Source organism: Girardinichthys multiradiatus, chromosome 5 (genome assembly GCF_021462225.1).
Source record: "Girardinichthys multiradiatus isolate DD_20200921_A chromosome 5, DD_fGirMul_XY1, whole genome shotgun sequence".
Lineage (NCBI taxonomy): Eukaryota > Metazoa > Chordata > Actinopteri > Cyprinodontiformes > Goodeidae > Girardinichthys > Girardinichthys multiradiatus.
This window is the reverse complement of record NC_061798.1, coordinates 13,858,865-13,869,416: the sequence shown is the minus strand read 5'-3', so window position 1 is coordinate 13,869,416 and position 10,552 is coordinate 13,858,865. Positions and strand designations below refer to the sequence as shown.

Below are 10,552 nucleotides of genomic sequence, written 5' to 3'. Positions count from 1 at the left end.
AAACTCTGGTCTTTGTAGGAAAAAGTCATTTTAACTCAAGGAGCTCTTAACATGCAAGCATTTGTACTTCAAAAGTTGAGGAATCATTTTGCTAGGTAGTTAACTTTACAGGCTAATATATGTTGAATGCAAAATAAAATGTTCAATGATATATAGCAGCTGGAGATAGGCACCAGCTCCCCCGCGACCCACTATGGAATAAGCGGTATAAAATGACTGACTGATATATAGCAGCAAACAAAAAATGTTGAATAAATAGGGACATGTTACTTAGCTGTCTGTTTGATTTTATTAACATAATAATAGAGCCAATGTTAACTTTAACTACCTAAAGTAGGTTCGTGATTTGAAATGAAAGGCAGGTCTTCAGTTGAGCTTCATGAAAGTGTGGTGAGTTATATTGATTTTGGTAATGGTTTATTATTAGTGTAATGTTTCAACTCTGTCAGAAAACAGTCAAAATAATGTACACTGTTTTCTCACCTGATTCGGCGAGCCTCTTTTGATTATGATGCATTACTATGCATCATAACAATGATTTATTTCATTTACACATTTTACACCAAAGTACCAAGAAAGGTGATGCTATACAAGCAAAAATATATCCTGTTTTTTTAATTAAAATTTTATAAATAAATTTGGCAATGGCTGCCCTTTTTTTGCCCCCCAGAAATGTCTGTGCATGTTTTGACCAGTACTAGATCTAATTGGGATGTAGTGCTGGTCTGGTTTTAGCTTTCTGGATATCTTTTGTATTTTCCCCCTTCAGCATGATGCTGTCTCTTAACATCAAGTCAAAGCTTAGTAAATGCTGCACCTTAGTGTATATTAGATGAACTCTTTTTGATATTAGGGAGAAAAAAAAACATTTTGAGATGTGTAGGTTTTTACTTTACTGCCACCAATGACAACTATATGAATAATTTCTAAAAACATTCCAAATGTTGTGAAAGCAACCCAAATTTTAACAGCCTGCCCAAAGCAATTTTTTTCCAGTGCAACATGTTCAAAAGAAGCTCAACTGGGGGGAAACAATAAACATGCTGGAACATAATGTGTAAGCCTGATGGTCCCCACTTCACATGTCTGCCTGCCCCCTCATACAGTATATGCATGCCTAGAACAGGCCCTGTTCATTGGTTGCATCCGGTATATTTGAGATAAAACACCTTAAATACCTGGTTATGTATTCACAAACATTCTCTGAAAATGTCCTGTCAGAGAGCTCCTATCTTAGCCTAAAGTTTCTTGCCAAGGACTCCTAGAGTGATTCACTTCTTTGCTTAGAGCCACTCTGAGGTAGGAGAGGACCGAAAGCAGAGGGAATGTGCCGTTCCCTCTGCTTTCAGTACCAGCCTGGAATGTGGACAGGTCTGGTACCTGCTGGTACCTGCTGCAATCAGAAGCTAGAGAGGAGATTGCAGCACACCAGCGAACTTCTGCACAGACAGGGAGTGTTGTAAATGACCAGTTAGGCTTAGACTGCTGACATCAGTGTAAGCCTAACTTGTATCATGTACAATGCAGCAAATACTGATTCACCTCATTTACATCTTCCTTTTGTGTATATAGTGCTTAGATTATTGTACTGTATCTTGACTAGAGTTTGTATTTATATATATATATATTTTTGTTTTTTTTGTTTTTTGTTTTTCAAGTTTTTTAAATTTCCAAATGTATTTTTTGAAAGCATTTTACAATCTGTAAATATTTAAATAATTTTGTACTATTTTGTTCGTAATTTTGTTCACTTTTTTTTCATGGTAATTTATTATTGTTTCTATTATTTATTCATCCTTCCTAATATTACCTTACTAGAGGTGCACCTTTAATCTGTCCTGATGCTGAAATTATTGAAATTCCCCCTAGGGGGATGACAAAGTTTATCTTATCTCTATATTAATAATTGAATGATTTTTATAGATGTTTTTGTGTTCATTTACTAGACTATTAAGCGTGTGGATCCCAGCGTAATCGAGCTGGTAGTGTTTTATTAATTCACTGTTGTTCATTGTTCAGAGAACATCTCTCTTTTCTCTCGGCCTTTCCACCTTCTTGCCTGCTTAAGACACTCTTATGCTCACTAAAAGTCCTCCTCACTACTCTCAACATTTCCTCACTTTAGGAGCTCTATTAAGGCCTAAGATGCGTCATGAATAACTTTTGTCTTACTGACGGGCAAATTCTAAGAAAAATCTTCATCATCATCTAGAGTGATGTCAGTAGGAGCTACTTTTAGTCTTAGGATTCTTTGTGAAAACAGGCCCTGAACTACTACCAGTGATGTTTCATTGCACTTTTATAAATATGGTTATGTTAAGAGAATTTTCCCAAAATTTGGGGAACAGATTCTTCCATTATAATTATAAGGAGAAAGATACAAAATGTAGCAAAGGCCCTGAATGTTCAGTTGGAAGCATAGTTGACAAGTTTAACATTTAAGGAACAGTGGACACACCACCTGGACGTGGCAGGAAGAGGAAGTTCACCGGCTGCCACCAGACTCTGCGGAGGCAGGGGGTCAAAAAATCATCAACTGACCTGCATGAAGACTTGATAGCAGCAGATGTAGAATTTTCAGTTTCCACAGTAAATTACATGCTAAACACTGTAGGGCTCCATGCATGAACTCCAAGACCTACACCACTACTATCACAAAAGCAAGTCAGTTCCAGTTTGCTGTTAATTATATAAATAGGCCAAAGAGGTGAAGCACGGTGGTGGTCTATTCAGGCTCTAGGGTTGCTTTGCTTTACCACAGGGAACCTACATCGTGTGTAGGTAAATTGGATTTAATCAGATAGCAGAAAATCTTGGGAGATGTTGTTGTTCCTTATGCTTCATTGAACATTGCAACAGGACAATTATCTCAGTCATTTCTCAAAGTTCATTGAAGCTTGGATTCAGAATATGTACAGAGTGGCCATTGTAGTCGACTGACTTGAATCTCTGGTGGGATGTGAAAAGGCAGTTGCAGGATACAAACCCAACATTGGAGGCCTTTGCCCATGATGCCTGGCTATTAATTATGTTTGCAGCAGATCATAACAGCAAAAAGGTTGCTCCATGAAGTATTAACGATGCTTGTCCTGAAGGGGTTGTCATGAAGGTTCAACCCTGAACTAGTCATTAGAGGTGGCATTTTGTGTTTGGTTTTTTTAGAAACCACTTCTAACATTACTCGTGCTGACTCAGTTGTTCTTGTTTGATTTGTTTACTGGAAACAGCTGCTAGTATGGTGATTTTGCCAGTCAATTTAATTTGCACTGGGGACTAAAAATCTTAGATGCAAAAATGACAAGCATGCAGATACAGGTCGTTAAACTAAATAACGTGTTTTGATGTACTTTTCCTCATTCTAAACCTGTACTCAAACTCCTGTTTTGATCCCCACAAAACTACCTGCCTCACTAAGAATAGCAACCTCTATTTTCCAACACGCAAACAGACTTTAAGCTTACTATGCTGCACATAGCATGCATTTATGTGCATACAGTACATGCACATAAAAACATTGGGACACACTTAGCAGGTCTATTTTGTAATTCACAAAATACCTTCAAGTGCCCCTTTCTTGAAATTTAACATCGGCCCTCATTACAAAGCATTTGTTACTAGGAAGCTAAAACCGTCAAGGAATCATATTCACACTGTGAAGAATGTCATGCTCTCTCATGTGCACACACACACTTCCAATTAACCATTATATTGATTTTAGTTTTTTCCTTTTTTTCACCTAGTTTTGTGTCAGTGGGTATTGGATGCTTGTAAGCATTTTGGTGGATAGGATTGCACTGCAAAGCAGGAGGTGCAAAGAGGTGGGCTCTAGCAGTGTTGGGAATTATTGCTGACCTCCATATGCCATAACTAAATCAATACTCATGTCAGTGTGATGTACAGATGCCAAAGGTACTTTAGTAAATGTATTTTCCTGATTCAGTAAATTAGTAAACTTACATCACAGCTGAACTGCTGTTTTCAGCACGGCTCAAACCTCTTGACAAGAGTAGCTGTTAAAACTGCCGGATGTGAATATGTGCCTCAGTCATCAATTAAGAAATTGGCATATTGATTGGTTCAACCGTATTCCACTGAGACAGACACCAATACATTGCTCTTCCTTGCATCACGTGGCATCCCTCATTAGACAAAAGTATTGCTAGAAGAAATTAATCCAGAACAGAGAGCTGCACTAAATTGCAAAGGCAGGATGAAATGTTGCTCCTAACATAAACTCTACACACACAGCTCTAAATGTATGTTTCATTTATGCTTTGCCTGTTTTTCCCAGCAAGAGATAAATCCATATGGGAATGCAGTTGTCAGCACACTGATGAGGCTGCTCAAGCATTGAGGATGAACATCAGTCAGATCACATTCACTTCCTTTCATTTTAGCTTCTTTACTGTAGCATACATTCCTCTGTCATTTAATAATTCCCAACAGATTACGTACACATTCGAAAGAAATGATTCTTTAAAATTCTCGTGACAACAGATTCTGTACGTTTGAACACAGATGGTATGGGTATCCGCCTTACATAAGATTACATAACCATAGGCTTGAACCAGATTCCACTTTATGAAAGAAACATTTGAAATAAAATGCTGAGGGGGAACACTTACAGATTAAATGAGGGGAAATATATCAAATCAGAGCTAATTATTTTGCTTCTAGTTGAGTCCGAAGATGTTCTGCAGCACAGATTAAATGAGAACTAACACATGACCCTTTAAGAAAAAGTGAATATCTGTAAGTAAGTCTAGCATTACCTTAGGTGTTAAAAGAAATATGCTACAATGAAGCTCTAATTTAGGTTAACTAGCTGTAAGTGAGATACGGACATGTTGAGGTGTTGTAGTGATTACTGGCTATAGGTGAAAAGGCATCTTTAAGCGACAGAATGTTTGCATGGTTTTTGCATGGTGCCATCTACAAAGGTGTTGGGACCTTGTGAAGAGTATCTTCCACTCCGCCACTATCTTCAGGAACAGTTTAGCAATCCCAAAGGCACATCTACAAGTGCAGGAAAGACACCACCTTGCAGGTATTCACATGTCTTGAAACTGCATTTGAATTCTGCCCTCTTTACTCTCATATTCCTAAATAAAATGCAGTGCAACCACTTGCCTCTGGAAGTCACTGAATTAGTACACAATCTGTTTAAATACAGCTTTTATGTGAAGCCTCAAAGGTTTATTAGAGAACATTAGTGAGCGAACAGCATCATGAAAACTAGAAAACACAGCAGTCAAATCAGTGGAGAATGTTACAGCAGTGTTTAGGGTTATAGAGGCTATAAAACATTATCCCAAGCTTTGAACATCTTACAGAACAGTATTCAATCCACCATCTAAAAACAAAAAGTATATGTTCCAACTGCAAACCTACCAAAATATGGCTGTCCAGCTGAAGTGACAGGCCAGGCAATGAGAGTAGTAATCAGAGATGTAGCCAAGTGGCCTCACCCTAAAATATGGTGTTGGCAGCATCATTCTGTGGGGCTGCATTTCTTAAATCACACCTGTAGCTTAGGGTCAATATTTAGGGTTACAGGACAATAACCCTAAACATACAACCAAAGCAAGGATAGAATGGTTAAGATCAGGGGTCTGAAACTGCAGTCCCTGAGGGCTGATGTCCAGATGTGTCTCTGGTGTGACAAACAAATAAAATGGCTGAATCGCTTTCTCGGCATTCAGTCAAGCTCCACAGAATGCTGCTTATAACTAATCTTATATTTCCTTTCTGTTCTTTTTATTGTAATGAATGTTTAAATGACTACTGCAAACAGCGTTAACCTCAGCAGAGATTAAAATGAACCCAGTGGCTCCCTTAATATTCTGATGGCAGTGCAGCTGCTTGTTCTGTCTTTCTGGGTCATTTCTGTTTCACTAACAATCTCGGTGGACTTTACAAAGAGAAGGCCTTGCAAGACATGCAGTGGTTAGGTCCCTTGCTTTTTAATGCTTCATCTCTCACACACACACAGACACACACACTCATATGTTTCTAGGACAATGTTAATCTCAATAGGGTTAGGAAAACTGCCTATGTGGCTCCCAATGCTACTGGTGCCATTTCTTTTTTCTGCTGTGTCACCTTCTCTCCTCAGGTGCTTACTTGCTTCAGAGGCCTATCTTTCCTTTTTTTAGTGGAATAAAATAAACATTTATATAGACAAATATGCATGTTTCAAATACATCTCTGCTAAATAAAATGTGTTACAGTCTGCCAAGAAGCCAACTTTCCAAACATTGCTGAAATTGATAAGTCAAGTCAAGTCAAATTTATTTATATAGCGCTTTTCAGCAACAAGGAACTCAAGGCGCTTTGCATACGGAAAAACATTACAATGATACAGAAAATCAAACAACAGAGGTAATAAAAAATAAATAAATAAATAAAAATAAAATAAAATAAAGAGAATAGAATAGAATAGAATGATGGATAAGAAAATGAAAGGAAAGTTGGACTGAAAAGGTAACCAATAATGTTTAGATGGCAGTCAAAGGCAACTCTAAACAAATAAGTTTTTAATCTTGATTTAAAGCAACTTAGGGTTTCGGTGCTTTTACAGTTTTCTGGGAGTTTATTCCAGATTAGTGGAGCATAAGAACTAAAAACTGCTTCTCCATGTGTGGTTCTGGTTCTGGGTATGCAGAGTAGATTTGAGCCAGAAGACCTGAGAGGTCTGGATGGTTGATACACTGACAACAAGTCTGTAATGTATTTTGGTGCTAAGCCATTCAGTGATTTATAGACTAACAGAAGTATTTTAAAGTCTATTGTCTGAGCTACAGGGAGCCAGGAACACACTTCCTAAGAGTAGGCCTCAAATAATCAAAAAGGCTAGTTTAAAGACTTTTTCTCCTCTTTCTCCACTCCTCTTCTTCCTGGGCGTTCTTGGCCTGTTGGAGCAGAAGGTGACAGATGCACACTCTCTCCCCTCTAACCTTCTCTCCTGCACTCCTTCCTCTCAGGTCCTCACTCTCTCCTATTTCCCTACAGTTCTTGCGAAGGAGCTCTCTGTCTTGCTGCACTCCCTCTGCCACTCTCTCTACCCTTCCTGTCGACCTCTTTGCCCTGCCAGCTTTCTTCTCTTGCTCCTCCCTTTTTTTCCTCATCCATCCTTCTGCTGTCCTCAATTTCTCTTTTCTATGATCTTGCACCTGACATTTCACGGCACGAACACCAACACGTGCATCAAAAGCATTAGTATGACAGATGCACTGCTTGCTCTCCCAACATCTTTCTACGCTTCTTTGTTGATTCTTTTTTTTTTTACATACTGTAGCTGTGATACCCGAGTACAGTCCTAATGACATACATGAATGCATTTTTGTATAAACCCTCATAACCATGGACACAAAAGTGGATGCACACATCCACCCAATCTGCCACATCGCTCTACAGGAGTTCTGGTTGACAAGTGTACTTTCCCCATCACTCTTTTCCTCCCTAAGTCTGTCTCATCTTGTTTACAACAAAGTCACACCCGTACACATCCCTCCCTGTTAAGGGGCTCAGCAGGTACAGAGGCATCTGTATGCTCAACCTTAGTTATGGATTTTTTATGCTACACAGCTGCATTGAAACAGGCAGCACAGTTGTAGGTAGGCAGAGCAAAGCTGCTCTGTTCAGGTTACAGTCATTCTGTAAACATACAAGAAAGACAATTTAGTTTTATTATATACAAACGATTTACCAATTTATTTTATTTCATTTTAGTCCAAAGATGTTTGACAATGATATTTTCATTTTGAAGTATTTACATCTGCATCACATTGTGATTGTTTTGATAATTTTTAAGAAGTGCATGGCAAGAATATTCAGACACATCTACAGACAATAATTACCCATTCTTTGTGAAAAGTATCTGATAACAGCAATTCTCATGCATTGACAAAGTGTTTTAATTTACGTCTGGAGTTTGACTGCGTCATTTTAGCATCAATGTGCTTTGATCAAGACGATTCCATTATACAGGGGTTGGACAATGAAACTGAAACACCTGTCATTTTAGTGTGGGAGGTTTCATGGCTAAATTGGACCAGCCTGGTAGCCAGTCTTCATTGATTGTACATTGCACCAGTAAGAGCAGAGTGTGAAGGTTCAATTAGCAGGGTAAGAGCACAGTTTTGCTCAAAATGTTGAAATGCACACAACATTATGGGTGATATATCAGAGTTCAAAAGAGGACAAATTGTTGGTGCACGTCTTGCTGGCACATCTGTGACCAAGACAGCAAGTCTTTGTGATGTATCAAGAGCCACGGTATCCAGGGTAATGTCAGCATACCACCAAGAAGGACAAACCACATCCAACAGGATTAACTGTGGATGCAAGAGGAAGCTGTCTGAAAGGGATGTTCAGGTGCTAACCCGGATTGTATCCAAAAAACATAAAACCATGCCCGCCCAAATCACGGCAGAATTAAATGTGCACCTCAACTCTCCAGTTTCCACCAGAACTGTCCGTCGGGAGCTCCACAGGGTCAATATACACGGTTATAGCCGAACTTTTGGTCACACATGCCAATGTTAAAAATTGTGCAAGGAGCGCAAATCTAGGGCTGTGGACAATGTGAAACATGTATTGTTCTCTGATGAGTCCACCTTTACTGTTTTCCCCACATCCGGGAGAGTTACGGTGTGGAGAAGCCCCAAAGAAGCGTACCACCCAGACTGTTACATGCCCAGAGTGAAGCATGGGGGTGGATCAGTGATGGTTTGGGCTGCCATATCATGGCATTCCCTTGGCCCAATACTTGTGCTAGATGGACGCGTCACTGCCAAGGACTACCGAACCATTCTTGAGGACCATGTGCATCCAATGGTTCAAACATTGTATCCTGAAGGCGGTGCCGTGTATCAGGATGACAATGCACCAATACACACAGCAAGACTGGTGAAAGATTGGTTTGATGAACATGAAAGTGAAGTTGAACATCTCCCATGGCCTGCACAGTCACCAGATCTAAATATTATTGAGACACTCTCGGGTGTTTTGGAGGAGCGAGTCAGGAAACCTTTTCCTCCACCAGTATCACGTAGTGACCGGGCCACTATCCTCTGACCACTGTGCAGGACTTGTATATGTCATTCCCAAGACGTATTGACGCTGTATTGGCCGCAAAAGGAGGCCCTACACCATACTAATAAATGATTGTGGTCTAAAACCAGGTGTTTCAGTTTCATTGTCCAACCACTGTATATCAAATGCATCGAGCATTGTTATTTTTCATCATTATTACCATTTCTCTATGAAGTCACCCAAATTTCTTTGACTTGTTGAAAAAATTTACAGCACATTAATTTTTCTCTTCCAGCTGTGCTTTTTGTCTGTACACTAAAAGCATCTGGGTTTATCATTAAAATATAATTATAAAAGAGATTAGCATTTCCCATATTTATTTGTGATCTATTACAGAAATCTTTAAATGAAATAATATCAGAACAACATACATAAATATGACCATAGAGAAATAAAAAATTATAAAAATAAAAGCAAAACTTGATTTTTACTCGAATTAAATTGTTCATGTAAAATCCCTGCATCAAGTACAACCTCAATTCCAAAGAAGTTGGAACATTACACTGAATACAATGATTTATAAATCCCTATCAGCTTATATGTGTCATAATGGGGTTTTCTTCAACTCTGAGATACACAACCACGAGGACAAAGACAGTGTTTTAACAGTTTATTTAGAAACACGGATAATGGTTGGACTGGAACCACGGCTGGAGCTGGTGGACATACGCAGGGTCTCTCTGAAGGAGAAAGACAGAAGCTGGGAAACACTCTGGGTGGAAACGGAGAAATGAATGTGATGATAATGAATGTGTTCATTGGATGCTGACTTACAGGGGTTGGGTTCTTGGCAAGACTGGGAGGAAATAAGTCCTTCTCCACGGTGGCTTGAGACTGACAGGCTGTGAACAGTTTTCGGAGGATGAAGTGCTTTGCTTCTTCTCTTCCAGGAAACTCCATTATGGTTGGAGAGTTTTTACGTTGGAGAGTGGACAGGCAGGTTGACGGGTGGTTCTCAGGTGGCTCCTGAGAAGCTGGGCTTGGAGTTGGGAGCAGAGAGGAGGCTCAGGGCTGAGGTGTTAAGGAGGGAGTTCCCAAACTCCTCTGAACATGACATGACTGAAAACAGAGAACAGAAAGGTTCCACGACTTCCTTCAGCGAGGGGTGATCTGCAAGCCAGGGGAAGAAAAACAAGGAGATCAGAAAAACTGCTTGGAAGCAGGACTGCAGAGAAGCAAAGGTCTAGCTGTTACCACGCCAAGTGAGAAAACGAGTTGACGCCTACTTCTGGGTTTCCACTCCATAAGTAGCCCTGCTGATTGCTCTCAGATGAGCAACACCTGTGCAGACCTGCCTGTCACACCCTGCACAGAGAGAACACAGCACACAAACACAGCCTGCATGCAGCCTGCACACAGCAGTACACAAACCACAGTGGATATGACAATATGCTATTGAAAACACTACAAAGACAAGATATTTAATGTCCAAACTGAAATTTTTTTATTGCTTTCT

At 39.6% G+C, this 10,552-nt stretch overlaps 1 long non-coding RNA gene across 1 annotated transcript; it reads right to left on the bottom strand.

Annotated features, from left to right (window-relative positions):
- Nucleotides 1–9,695: 9,695 nt before the first annotated feature.
- LOC124869180 lies at nucleotides 9,696–10,293 on the bottom strand. Its single transcript, XR_007038512.1, has 2 exons — nucleotides 9,871–10,293; nucleotides 9,696–9,776 (listed from the first exon to the last, which is right to left on the bottom strand). It is a non-coding gene; the product is annotated as an uncharacterized LOC124869180 (long non-coding RNA).
- Between the last annotated feature and the right edge of the window lie 259 nt (nucleotides 10,294–10,552).